The 15058-nt window shown below is 38.5% G+C and overlaps 2 long non-coding RNA genes across 2 annotated transcripts; both read right to left on the bottom strand.

Moving 5' to 3' along the window:
* Positions 1-5568: 5568 nt before the first annotated feature.
* On the bottom strand, positions 5569-7647 carry LOC131403909 (uncharacterized). Its single transcript, XR_009219635.1, has 3 exons — positions 7575-7647; positions 6939-7096; positions 5569-5718 (listed from the first exon to the last, which is right to left on the bottom strand). It is a non-coding gene; the product is annotated as an uncharacterized LOC131403909 (long non-coding RNA).
* Positions 7648-8749: 1102 nt separating this feature from the next.
* LOC131403912 (uncharacterized) lies at positions 8750-12682 on the bottom strand. Its single transcript, XR_009219637.1, has 3 exons — positions 12613-12682; positions 10548-10659; positions 8750-8809 (listed from the first exon to the last, which is right to left on the bottom strand). It is a non-coding gene; the product is annotated as an uncharacterized LOC131403912 (long non-coding RNA).
* Positions 12683-15058: the final 2376 nt, after the last annotated feature.

The following is a 15058-nucleotide window of genomic DNA, read 5'->3' as shown; positions in this document are numbered from 1 at the left end:
TGACTGAAAGAAAATAATAATACATAAGGTAGACATCAAACATGCCCTTCCCTATCTAAGTGGTTTTGAACCCACCTGCAACAATCAATAACTCTACTTTTCTCCCTTATAGGTTCCTGAAATTGCTCGATTCTAATAAAACATAATAATAAAAGGTAGTCCCCAAACTCCATTTGTTTAAAATCCAGTAAGGAAGACAAGAAAAACAAAAACTTAAGAAGTTAAGTGACTATAAAGTGTTATGCAATTAACTAAGCAAACAAATATCACAAGCGAGAAGCACTAGAGTTAAAGGGAAGGACTGCTCAACCTGGATTACAAGCGGAAGCAATAGGGAGGCCTCGTGGAAAATGTAAGATGGGAGGGAGCCGTGAAGTCAGAAACCCATTGAGAGGGACCAAACAAAGGCAATGCTCTGAGTCAGGAGGGACCTGGTATATTTAGAAGACAACTGGGGAAAAGCAGGGTGAGAACTTGACCAGATCATAGTATGCTCTGCACGCCAGACTAAGACAGAACTGGATTCTGCGGGAACTAAGGAGTCACTGGTAATTTCTGAGCAGAGAAACAACAAAGTTTCGAGTGTTGTGTTCTAGGAAGAGTAACCTGACAAGGATATAGACAGAGTGTAGTAACTTTCAAGAAGATACAAAGAGCTAACTATTTTTATTACAAAAACAATACCCAATTACCGTAAAAAATTCAAACAGCTAAGTGCTACCCGGCCCCTCTGGCCCATCAAGTGTATCCCCTCAGACTCTAGAGCTTAGACAGGACTTCTTTAAAACTGACACCAGCATTCTTTCTCCAGGTAAGAGGCAGCTGGGTAGACATTACGTCCCTAACAAACTACTGAGTAAGGAATAAAAAGCTATCTTCCTCCCAAATTGTAAATGTATGTTATTGCCAATCTGATGAAATTAATTATAACTCACCTTCATTCTTTCTCTTTTCTTTCTGTCGTCTTCTAAAACTGTCCTAAAAGTATAAAATCCACATATTCTGTCAAATAATTACACAAAAATCATTACCAGGAATGATTTGGGAGACAAAGTTTTAAAGGAAGACCCCAGAAACGTAACTAATTAAACTAGGCAATGGACTATATGTTCAAAGTGCTGCCTATCAGAACTTTAGATAGACAGAGAGCATTCTAAATTGAGTTTAGATACAATTTAATTATTCCTCTTAATTTTTTTCAGATAGTTTTTGATATCATTTCAGGAAAGAATGCAAGAGTCATAACAAAGACCCTCTGTTTTACCCTGGAGCAAGTAGCCCACCAATACGGAGAAGATACAAATAAGTAACTCCCCACTTACTTTGGGCCACTGAAAGGCCTCCTTTACCCCAGAAAGCACTCCTCCCACGCCCAAGTTTCTGTGAGCATCAAGGCACTGAGACGACAGCTACGGTGGCCAGGGCTGCTGCTGTGGACTGAAACAGGGGCCAGCAGGTCCTGTACTGACTGTCATTCTACCAGCAGCTGCACTTCCATCACTTCCAAGTCAGTACTGCCACCTGCAATATAACACCCTATTGAGATCTGAACTTTGTGCTTTCTGCCAGGAGAGGGGCTGAATGCTGGATACATGGTGACTGACGACCTTAAAACCTCCTAAGACAGCAACACCACCAATTTCTTTAATCAAGCTTTTGCCCCATTTTTAAACTTATCTAGCTCACCAATGACCCACAGACTGTGAAATCCATTACTCAGTTTTCAGTCCGTATCTGACCGTGACTCTTCCTTCTTGATCCGTGCTCTTCACTTGGCTTCCAGGACACTACACTCACCTGGTTCTCCTCTTTCACTCTTGCTGAATGCCTTCACTCCTCAACTTCCCAACACCTTAATACTGGCGTTCCTCTTCACCCAGTACTTGGACCTCTCACTCTCATGGGAGTGATCATCTAGTCTCACGGCTTTAAACACCATCTACGTGCTGATGACTCCCCAGTCAGGACCTCTCCCCACTCAACATCTCCACTTGGGTGTACAAACTTCACATGCCCCAAATGGCATCCCCACCCCTAGCTCTGTGCCTCCCAGTCTTCTTTATCACAGCAGCTCAGACCATTTTTCAATTGCTCAGACAAAATGCTTTGGAGTCATTCTTAATAGCTTTCCTTCTCTCACCCCTAGCATTTAATTCACCAGCCAAATCCACTAGTTTTACCTTCAAAACATGTTCAGAATCCAATTACCTCTTATCAATCTCCACTGCCACCATGTTGGCTCCCTTGGATTATCGCAAAAGAGCCTAATTGGGCTCACTGTTTCTATCTTTGCCTCCATACAGTTAGTCTCAACAGGGCAGCTAGAGTGATCCTTTTATAATATGTGTCAGATCTTGTCACTTTTATACTCAAAACCCTCCACTGATGCAGAGTGAAAGCTAAAGTTCTTATAACGACCTATAGGGTCCTACCAGATCTGGCCCTCCACCATCTTTCTGACCTCCTCTCCTACCCCTACTACTTTCCCTCTGCTTCCTCTGTGCCTGCCACACTGGCTCCTTGCTGTTCCGTGAACATCCTGGGGAAGCTCCTGCCCTAGAGCCTTTGCACTGGCTATTCCTTCTGTCTGAAATGCTCTTCCTGCAAACACCTGCATGATTACTCCCTCATATCCTTCAAAGTCATCTGTCAGTGAGGCCTTCTCTAGTCATCTTTTCTAGAACTGCAATGTCCTCACATCCACCTTCCCAGATATTTCCTCATCTGCTTTTTTCTTCACAGCACTTATCACTCTCTAACACATGACACACTTTACTCAGTTTCTGTGTTTATTGTCCATCTCCCGCGGAAGAATATCAGCTCCGTGAGGCCAGGAATTTTTGTCTGCTTTTTTCTTTTGTTTTTTGTTGTATCAGTAACACTCAGAATACTATTTGGCACACGGTAAACACTTAATAAATATATGCTGAATAAATGAAGAAGATTTGCAAGACAAAAGGCAAACATCAAAGCTCATAAAATAAAAAGCATCATATTTCTGACCTAACTGCTCAATTTTAATAATAAATATTGATATATTCCTCTTTTACCACGTATTCTGCTGGTCAGTTAAATACCTATTTCTAAGGGTGGTAGTTACACATAAGCAAAATAGGTACACCTGGTTGGACTTTACTGATCTTTAATTTTTGTGTGCTATGAACTCCTTTGGAAGTCTGTCAAAAGCCGGAGACACACTTCCTGGGAAAATACACACACCTAGATACTATTATATTGAATTTCTGAGGGTTCATAAATTTCCCCGATGTCCAACCATGCTGACAAACATCATATGATGTCAGGGATACCAAAAACGATCCAAAGCTTTAAAATGCCCTCTCTGCCAGGCCAGCTGGAAACTTTATTACTCAAATCTGAAGCACTCTGGTATCTATCAAATCCCATACATCCCACTCTAACGGCAAATATCACCAATACTTAATAGTACAGAGTAACCTAAAACCACATAAAAGGACTGTTCTAACGTGAGGCTTTTACACCAAGTACTACACCGTCTGTGTAGTTTTTTCTGAAGCATAAATGGCAGCAGGTCAGGTGGAGCCACCATAATTGTTGAAGGCTTAGTTAAAAATGGCTGTCCTGATAGACATTTGATATCCTAGACAAAGTCAGTTATGCTATTTAAATTTTACATGTGAAAAATTCTTGCCTTCACAGAAGATTACCAAGTACCAAAGGCTTTAAAAAGAACACTTACAGTCTACTCACACTGGTATATAAAATGGTACCCAAGGTTCTAAAAAAGAGATCACTAGCTATAGCATACAAAGCTGAAGAAAATATAAAATCTTGTCAGATGCAATGACATGTTTTAATCTGTTAGGAGATAATGAAGCAATGTAGCAATATTATTATGTTGCTATTTGCTCAAAATAGCCATGTGACTTTTTATAAAATCAGTTTCTAAAAGGATTTCCTTCACTCTCTTTCTAAAAAGCTACTATCTGCTCATTTTACCCACTGCTTGCCTCCCTTGCCACTCTTTCACAATCACCCTGCAACCTACTCTGCCTCCAGGCTACTGCCCCCCCACCCCACTAACGCTTCAGGACCTCTGAAACCCTGGCCATGATCTAGGGGCCTATCTCACTCTGACGCCTCTGGCAGCACCAGTGGCTTCTCATCTCTTCAAGGATTTCCTCCCACCTCTCTAGAACTGACTCCCCTTTCTCCTTAACCTCCATGCTTCTTAAGGTTTCTGTTGGAGGCACTTGAACTCCATACAAAGCTCCAGGGATTTCAACTTCACACTCATGAGGTGAAGTATTCTGCTAATGTTCTCAAATTTCCTTCCAAAAGACTTCTGCCCTGAGCTTTACACATATCCATCTAACTGCTTCACGGACTTTTCTCCTCTCAGGTGTCCTGTGACCCCTCCAACTCAGTATCTCCAAAATGAACCTCAATTTCTACCTTGTCCTCACCCCAACCTGCTCTACCCCCACTGCTTGCTGTCTCATGAACGGCCCAACCACACTCCCAACTGCCTAAGCCAGACTGGACTTCTTACCTAAGCACTCACTCTATCACATGTCATCAATTTCCAAGTGCTTTATTATTTTATTTCCTTCTTTTATGTTTAATTGCTTACTCAGAGCTGCAACCCTCTGCCTAGACTGATGCTATCTAACCCAGAGGCCCCTACACTCCACTACCAGAGTACAGAGTTCCTAGGTCTTCACCTGACTTCCACAGCATAAACTTTTCCTATAAAACATGGCATCCACTAGTTCATTCCCAGCATTCTTCCAGTCTTGGAACCCTCATTTCACATCCTGTTGATCAGACACGTATTTGGATTTTTATGTTAATCAAGATTATGAAGAGAGAAAAAAATTACAGTGCAATTCACACAGTGTGCAATACACAGTTCCACACAGCAAGCATCACAGCCTTTATAAAATAATCAAAGCACTGGCCACTCATGATTACATTGGCATTTGATACACTATAATAATATAACAACGCACTCAAAGAGGTTAAAAGTACAATCACAGGATCATCATAGCCTATTAGAGAGAGGAGCAATTTAGCTACTGCAATAGAAACACTTTACCTCATCATCCTTTCTCTTTTTAAAAATGCTATCCTCAACTTCACCAACTGCTAACATGATCATCTGTACTCTTTGCAGATTGACATAACCACTTTCTGTAAGGTAACCCTGTAAGTGATAAAATACATGTAAAATGATCTTCTTATAAAAGCAAATACATCTGTTTTGAAATTATTCAAGAATGAACTTACCCCAGTTTTGTGAACCACATTTTTGTATATGTTAACTGAACGGTCAATTGCACCTTCCCTGCCACCAGGAAACAAACATTATGTATTAGGACCAGTACGCACTGTAAGCAAGAAGGCTACAACAGTAGTTTAAAAACCCACACAAACACACATACCGAATCTCTAACGACAGCAGGTGAGGAAGGAACTCATTTCCCACAAAGAAGCACATGAAGACCCAGTCATCAATGCTCCTCTCGACATCAAATGTGAGTGGTAGGCTGGCCATGGTGAGCTCTCTTTCCAAATACTACAACCAAAAAGGAATGCTGCCATTAAAGCTATGAAACGGCACTCTGCTTTAGAGGGCTGATTCTAGTGATTATTGCTACATACCTCACGAAGAACACTAAGACGAAGGAAGATAAACTCTCCTTCTGCACAAGGAAGACTATCTGCAAGTTCATCGTGCTGCAACAAAAGGAGTGAAGATTAAACAAGTCTACTCTAAACCCTGTAATTTGTTTCCAGCCAAACGAACATTATAGCTTTTTTTAAAGCAAGATCCATTTTAATATTACAAGTACTAAATAAAAAAAGAACACACCAAACCATTTTAAAAATAAAAATTACCCATAATCCCAATCATACCTAGACCAGGGATCGGCAAATGTTTTTTGCAAAGGGCCAGATAGTAAATATATATATTTTAGCCTGTGCGGGACACACAGGGTCTCAGTTGCATATTCTTTCATGTTTTATTTTGTTTTTACAACCTTTTAAAAATATAAAAACCAGGGCCGGCCCCCTGCATAGTGCTTAAGTTTGGCATGCTCCGCTTTAGCGGCCAGGGTTCGCAGGTTCGGATCCTAGGCGTAGACCTACACCACTAGTCAGCCGTGCTGTGGCGGCAACCCACATACAACAGAGGAAGACTGGCACAGATGTTAGCTCACGGCTAATCTTCCTTTAAAAATAAAAAATAAAGTAAAAACCATTCTTAGCTCATAGGCCAAATCTAGAGGGCTGGAGTTTGCCAATCTCTGACGGATAGCCAACCAGTATTTTGATGTGTATGCCTCTAGACCCTTCTCTGTGAGCATACAGTATACTTCTTACCTGCTCTTTTCACTCACTATGTCTTTTAAAGAGGTACCATATTCTTAAAACAGATAGAAACCTCTTTAGAGACTGGATATAATCAAGTGAACCCAAAATATGCAGAAACTAGGAGTAACTTAAAAGTATCAACAAGTTTAAAGTATCAACAAGTTTAATATATTTGATTTGTAGTTCCTTTTAAGAATAACCGTTTGAAACATTACTTGTACAAACAAATCATGTGCCATGGACATTATTACCTATGAGACTTAAGCCTCGTATACTTACAAGCTATGTTAGGAAAAGTGGAGAGTAGAAAGAATGAGCACATGCATGCTTTTGAATGTGTCTTTAAAGAGTTTTCAAAGACACATTTCTATGAGAGGGAACAGAGTAAGTAGGTAAAAAATCTAATCAAAAATAGTCTTCTCTTTATTTTAAAAATGAAGCAACCTGAATATATTTAATGCTGTTCAATTATACACTTAAAAATAGTTAAAATGGTATATTTTGTATTATATATATTTTATCACAAAAAAAATAAAATAAAATTTTTAAAAATGAGGCAACTACCATCTCAAATTTCTTACCTTTCCCTTCTTTTCTCTTGGCAAACCTTCACAGTCCTTAACTTCATGTCCAAACTGATTACAAAGAGCACATGGCTTGGGTTTGTTTGGTTTGAATTCTTCTCTAATAATGGTAAAGTTGGGTTCATATGTAGCAAGGCCGAGCATAATGAGATCAGCTATCAATCAACAATGACAAAACACTGAACAGTGAGCACTTTCAGAAGATCCTTACCATAACCAAAGACATAAGACATTACCATAACACAAGACACCAACACAAAGAAAAGCCCAAAGGAGCACACAAACAGAGGCAGCAAAGTCAAAATGCCTAAAACTTCCTAGTAGTTCTCAGTCAACAAGATGTCCCCCAGATACATGGGCCTAGAGTGTAGACTACCACTCAGGAGTCAACACTCGTCCATTTTAAAGGTATGTGCAGCCATATTAAAAGGTAGAAAAATGTAAGAAAAAAATTAAAGATAGGTAAACATTAATCACAGATTAAATAACTCAGTACTAATTTCCTCTCAAACATAAAATCAGCAAGGCACTTTAGAATTTCCAGGCAATCATGAATAATTCATTACTATACACCAAGTCATCAACTTGCTATGGTTTAATCCAAGAGACTCAAATTCCAAAGAAGAAACTTACCATCTGCTCCACATAAGCAATGATGAGTGTTTGGGTCATGGTTAGGCTGAGCTAAAGGAGGAGAAAACATATATTTATTATATTTATACCAGAGGAATATCACATTTTACCATTTTCTATATAATGGCTTGTCAATCAGATATTCATAAGTGATTTTTTCCTCTTTGTCTTCTAATGTAATCTATAATTTTATGTTCTCCTTCACCAGGAGCACTAGCATCAGATAAAATAACCTATAAAAGACAGTTTTTAACACTTTCAGCTCATCTCCAATTTTCTAGGACAAAAATCAACAGAACTGAGTATCTTAAAATAAACTGGGATAATTCTATTAAGATGTTATTAATTGGAAATTTTTCTTAATAAGGTGTGTGTGTATTAAACACCAAAACTATTTACTTATTGCATGGAATAGAAAATCAAATGTCTGGGTTAAACTTAGCCATTAGTAAAACCGACCAGTCACAAGTCTCCACCATTCTCACTGCCACCTAAGGACACAGCACTGAAGCACACAAACCCTGGGAGCAATCAATAAAAGACACCCAGTAAACACAATTTCCCACACCTAATAACAGGGAAATAGGCTTATGACCCTAAAATCACACAACAGTTTGTTTAAATTTTACGTAAATACTTAGGAGAACACAGTGATTCTTTCAAGGCAGACCCACGACTTTAATTTTGCTATATTTTGATTTCAAATAGAAATTTTCATTTAAAAATTACTTTCATACATAAATAGATATTTTTTAAACCATGAGTACCATTTTATGGCTTCATAGTGACGGTACGAGGACAAAAAATTGGCATTGAGAGAAAATTCGACTGTCTAAAACTGGATCATGCAAGACATCCCATTTCTAATAACCCTGGCAGCCTCTCCTTTCCTCTGACAGTCAACTAGGATTTCACAGGGGGGAAAAAAGAAAAAAATACTATCAGTCATATCAAAGTATAGACTCAAATATCACCTTCATCTTTTTGAAGTACCAAAATGTGAAACTTACTGTCAAAATTTTCCACCCAGGATCATTATTTAAACGATCAGCTATGTAATAGCGAAGGCATTTAGCAAGATTGTCCATGAACTCGGTTCCCTAAAATGATAGAAGGAAATAAATTAAGCTATCATTTAAGAGTTAGCAATAGCCAGCAAAGTCTGAGACTACTTACTGGTGTAACATAGTTGCTGTCAAATCTTTCTTTTATTTCTTCTGGAGGAAGAAAGCCACCTAGAGAAAAAGGCAATGTTTTGTTATCGCCATAAAAAGTGAGGTAAACTACACAATATTAAGCCCAAACAACAAAAACAGTAAGTTCAAATACAAAAAAATGAGAAGTATTGTCACTTGAGGAACAATGTTCCCCTTTCTGGGAAGAAAATAAGATTCCTCTCCTCAAATTTAAATAAAGCTTTAACAGAAGTGTCAAACAATATATAGTACACAAAAGATACTATATTGTTATATAAAAATATAAAAATTATGATGTTCTTCCTAAGGCCCTCTGCAGCAGAATACACACACGGGTTAGGGGTTCTAATTTGATACCAGTTCTTAAAATAAAGGTGCCTTAGAAAAACAAAATTAGGGCCAGCCTCGTGGCTTAGCCGTTAAGTGCGCGCGCTCCGCTACTGGCAGCCTGGGTTCGGATCCCGGGCGCGCACCGAGGCACCGCTTCTCCGGCCATGCTGAGGCTGCGTCCCATGTACAGCAACTAGAAGGATGTGCATCTATGACGTACAACTATACACTGGGGCTTTGGGGGGAAAAATAAATAAATAAAAATTATAAAAAAAAAAGAAAAACAAATTAAAATGCTGAATTTATCACAGCTTATGATAAGAAATAAATGATAAGAAATAAAAATATCAGCTAGAGGGATACAAAAATCCTATTTTTCCCTCTGTATCACTGATTAGCTTTTTCTCAAGACACAAACATATTTCATAACATGTTCAAGAAAGAAGACATCTTTAAAATCAAAGACAATCTGTTATAGATACAAACAGGTTTTAGAGTATTAGTATAAGCTACAGCTAAAAGTAACTATATACTCGCATACTTCTAGCAAATTAAAATAACATAGAATGTATCATAATTGCAGGCTTGACCTGACTACACCATGGTATCCTTTTTCAACTTCCAAGTGTAATATCCTGAGCCAATAAACTGTGGCTTTCCTGGTCTATCATATTGCCCTATGTAACAAAGCACCAAACAAACCACTCTGCTACAACCACGCCCCATCTCACACACAGGTGTCTTGGGAAAGAACCAGTCAGAGTGGGCATGAAGACCTCTTGACCTTTCTCCTCTCTGAGCTTTAGCCAACTCCTACCTATGTACCCATCAGGAATTTCAAGGCTTTGAAGAATTGCAAAAATGGCCACATCCCACCCCTCCCCTCCTCAAAATTGAGAGAACCCTGGGTACCTCACTGCCTCGGTTCCTGCTACATCAATCTAGACTGACAGTGTGTGTGACTTGGTGAAAGCCTGGAATATGGATCACATCATCCCAGGCCTCCTCATGTAGACCTCTGAGTTCTAAGAGGAAGCAACAGGCAAGCTACCAAGACTGATTTGAGGAAAATGTTTACAGAATGCTAGCTTTCTAATAGCCCCCATTAGAAAAAAAGAAGTAAGAAGCACTTAAAATATTTCTGTTTTACAGATATAGAAAAGTTAGCAGAAGAGCTGCACTTGTCCTGAGAGGGACTGACAATCTGCTCTCCCTACCAGAATTCTCTCCTTGTATTCCCAAGTTTCTCTTTTACTACAGAGTTTGGAAACAAATAGTGAAGAATTCCATTAACAACTTTTCCTCAACAGTGAACATAAATTTTCCTTGCATATTCTGGGATTCTAAGTAAATTAAAACCTTATCTATTTGAAAGAAAAAGTTGCCGCCCCTCCCCCTTCTGCATACATCTTATAAAAAGTCCACCTTCAAGACTCATTTTCTTTACCTTTTGCCAGTATTTCTTCCCTGACTCGCTGCTTCTCTACTGCTGCTTCCATTCCTTCCTTTGATGCTCTGAACCTCCTCGAACGCTGCTGGTTCATTTTAGCACGTGGTTCCTGAAAAACATGTATTTCACATTCACATAATATTATTCAAAATATTTGCAACTAAATCTGCACATTATTTTGAATCAGTTGTTTTTATAAAACTAGTACACTAAAATGGAAAAGGTAAGTAATATGTCTAATAATCCTTTCACGACAGACAGGAGATCCTGAGGACTTAAATTTGGACCAAGAACCTAAAAGCTGAGCTCAGTGAGTGACATATCAAATGCACAAACATCCTATGAAGCCACAGCACTTAACAGTGCAGGCCCCACGACCTAATGCCAATTCCACTGGGTTATGGTGCTTCAAAGCACCCAAGAAGAAAGCTCACTTTACTCAAAGACTCAGCCAGCAGACAATGACTACAGAACCAGGATCAGGAAGAGCTTCCTTCTGTCCTTGCCTAAGAGGAAGGACGGTCTCCAAATGAGATCCACAATGCCCTATAAAAGCAAAAGAAAACTACTTGATCTGTAGGACCCCAAGGCACTTCCATTTTGTACTTCCCACAATAAGCTTCATAATCACCACTCTGTCTCTACAAGCACAGCAGGAGACAGGGAACAAGGTTTTTACCAAAAGTACTTTTAAATCACTCTAACCAAGTGAAATTTAAATCACTGGATAAACCTAAATGAAGGGAACTGGACTGTAAGGATCTGAAGTTACTGAACTGAGTTTTGGGGTTGGAAGGGACTCTAAAGTATCCTGTCTACAAAAAATAAGTTATTTTATATTCTCTTTTAAACAGTTCCCTTTTCTGTAAAATGAGACCACCTAATCTAATTCTTTCAAGCACCAAGTTCTATGATCTACATTTATATTTTAAGAAAAAAACATGTTACAGACATGAGCACGTACACAACGCACACAAATATGTACATATTTTATACTTGATCTAGCAGTAAGGGCATACTGCAGTAAAGTTAAAAATTTTCTTCAAGAAACTTAGCTAATGTGAATTGGAATATGCTCCAAATAAGACATATTCCTGTTCCCTTTATTCTTTACTCCACTTTAACTACAACTTAACAAGTTATCAGGTAGCTAAGATTTTTCTTTGAGTAAAGAGAACCTCACAGAAAAGTTAATCTTCTTGGACCCAAAGTTTTCTGGATTTTCAAAATCATTCCATTAGCTACTACAATTGCTAAATCTAAAAGATAAAGAGAATCTATTTGCATATGGATAAATAAATTTAGGCTTATGATTTACCTTAATTTTCCTTGAACCCTGGTATATAGTTTGCTAACCAATTATAACCTAAGCTACTTGATATTATTATCATAGGTCAGTAAGTTATTCCCCTCTTAAGGTCCTGTGATGACTAATCACAGCCTATAGGATAAAATCCAAACTCCTGAGTGTGGCAGGTGAGGCCTTCTTCAAGTCATCACTCTACTTCCCTTTCCAATCTAAAACTCCTACAGTTGCCCAAATATGTCAGTGTGATCATAGGCATGGAGAGTGTGTTTACCTGCCACATTTGAGAAGTCCATAAGGTCCTCCCTCCCCATATCTGTCCCATCCATCCCCTTCCACTGCCCACCAATCTCCAATTATTCTTTATCCTTCAAGAAATGGGACAAAAGTCACCTCCTCTCTATCTTCCAACTCTCTTAGTAGCACTGATACCTTCTTCCCTCAACATGCTGCATGTGTTATCTAGTGCCTATAAAGCCCATAAATAACTAACTTCACTCATTTATCTAAGTCTCTGTCCCTTTACTGGTAAGCCCTTCAAAAGCAAGGGCAGTCACCAACATCCCCAGCATTTCACAGTACTTGGTACAAAACAGGCATAAAAAGTGTTTGAATGCATGACTGAAGGATGAGGCTTGCTTTCTCAAATTTACCACACTCAATATTTTTCTTTATTTAGCTGACTTTCATTCTAGACACTGGGAACACAGCAAAAACAAAAACGGAAGACTCTAAGTTAATTATTTTAGCACTTACCACTCCATCTATTGCCATGTAGAGAAGTCATCTTGGTCTTACTATATTGAAAAGTCTGTCAATGTATTCAAAAATTGCAACCATCATTTCATCTTCGTTTTTTGGTGCCGGTCTATAATGATAAGCAAACAATGTAATATAATATAGTACTCCTCAGTAACTGGTGATGTCAGTGACAAAAACAGGTTACGTACTTGTCTTCAGGATGAGTACAGGGATGGATGATTCCATTCATATCCAAATACAGATTACCAAACTCCACGTCATTTGGATTAGGTTTACTGGCATCAACAGGAATCTTTACATCATTGCATTCTTTTGGCTATGAGGAAATGACAATTAATAGTAGTTTGATTGTTCAAGTCTGAAATTGATATAACCTAGGCTCAGTAAATACCTGTGTTTCATTTCTGAATTGGAAATAAAACACTTTAAGCAATCTTTAAATTATAAGTTATCTTATTCCTTAAAGCAAACTGAAGTAGATATTTCATTTGTAGAAAGGAGACAGCTTCCAACACAAGTTAATCTTCTCTATGTGGGGGATAGTTATCAAATTTCCAAATCATTCAGTTGTCCAAGCGAGAGACCAGGGGAGTCACCTTAGAATTCTTTTCCCTTACCACCCATTCCAATAAGTCCTGTCAATTTAACATGAAAAACGCTAACAGCATCAGGGCATCATCTCTCACCTACAAGACTGGAACGGTCTTCGTGTGGACTGCCCGCCTCTAGACTCTCCCGTCTCCAGCCTGCCCTCTATGCTGTCAGAGTTTTTTTTTCTAAAATACAAATGAGGCTGCATCTTAATCTTGCCTGATTCTCCCAGTGATTCCCATAGCGGGTGTAAACCAATGAGCCTGGACCCATCCTAGTCTCCTGTCCCACCACGATATTGTTCAGGTCCAGCCCATCTCGTCTAAGTTCCTGGAAAACGCTCTCATCTCTCAATGTCTTTGCACACTGCTTTCTCTCTCTCAACACTCACTTCCTGAAATCTTAGTAATTTTCCAGGGTCAGACTCAGATCAAATGTCGTTCATTTTATAACGCTTTGTACTCATCTCCTAAGAAATGAACTGCTCTTCCTTCTGCATTTCCACAGAATTTTGCTTATTCACTTGTAGCACTTCCATGGTTTTATAATTAATTTGTCATTCTAACCCAGCTACACTGTGCATTCTTCAAGAGGTAAGGACTGTGCCTTACTCACTCCTGGAGGCACTCAATTATACTTCTGTGATAAACATTACCTTTGTCTTTTTCTCCCAGAGCTTCAGCAGATGATAAGAATATGAGATAGGTTTTTACTGTTACTAATAGTAAAAGTCACTTAAAAAATAATAGTTCCCCAACACATGCAAAGCATCATTTGTAACAGCAAAAAACTGTGAACAATTTAAAAGCCCACTATGTACATGCTATATCATGGATGAACCTCAAAAACATTCTAAGTGAAAGCCAGTCATGAAAGACCACGAAAGATTCCATTTATATGATCCAGAATAAACAAACCAATAGAGACAGAAATAGATTAGCTTTAATCTGAGGGTAGAGGAAGGGGAAGGGAGATAGGAAGTAACTACAAGTGGGTACAACATTTCTTTTGGGAGTGATGTAAATGTCCTAAAATTAGATAATAGTGATTGTTGTACAACTCTGTATATATACTAAAAACCACTGAATTGTACGCTTTAAATGGGTGAACTTTATGGTATATAAATTATATCTCAATAAAGCTATTAAAAATAGATAAATAAACGGTCAACTTAATTAGGAAAAAAAAGAGCCCAAAGAATGCATTAATAAACTGTGATATGTCCATATAGTAGAATATCAAATAGAAGTGAGATTCAAAGAAATAGAGCTGGATGGTCACAAATATATTGCTAAGACAAAAAAGCAAGCTGCAGAAGAATACATACAGTATACCACTTATTCAAAGTTATCAAACAGACAAAACAATATTAGGTATTGTTCAGGGATGAATACATATGCAATGAAAGCAAAATTAGAAAAGCAAAGGAATGATAAACACCAATTTCAGGACAGTGGTTATCTTTGAGAGAGAGGGAAAGGAATGAGATTGAGCTTCAGTTTGGATTTACAATTGGGAAAAAAGGATATCAAAAGAGATTTAAGGGCAGAATAGGGAAGAAGCTATCAGACAGTGTTCCATACTCCGTGCTATGAATCAGGAAAGAGGGGTTCAATCAGAAGCAGTGAATGGGATAACTGGTAAGGAAAACAGGAGGTCAATTTTTGGGGGGTCTATTGAAAAAGATAACCTGATGACCCCCAAACATAACAAAACAAATTCTATGAAGGCAGGAGGCTCTCTGCCTATCCAACTAACCTCTACACTCCAAAGTCCACATTTTCCTCTCTCCTGCACCAAATAGACACCAGACTCAGGAGAATCCACACCCACTTTATTTATGCTCCCC

The sequence above is a fragment of the Diceros bicornis genome, unplaced genomic scaffold, assembly GCF_020826845.1.
Source record: "Diceros bicornis minor isolate mBicDic1 unplaced genomic scaffold, mDicBic1.mat.cur scaffold_95_ctg1, whole genome shotgun sequence".
Lineage (NCBI taxonomy): Eukaryota > Metazoa > Chordata > Mammalia > Perissodactyla > Rhinocerotidae > Diceros > Diceros bicornis.
This window is presented reverse-complemented; position numbering and strand designations above follow the sequence as displayed.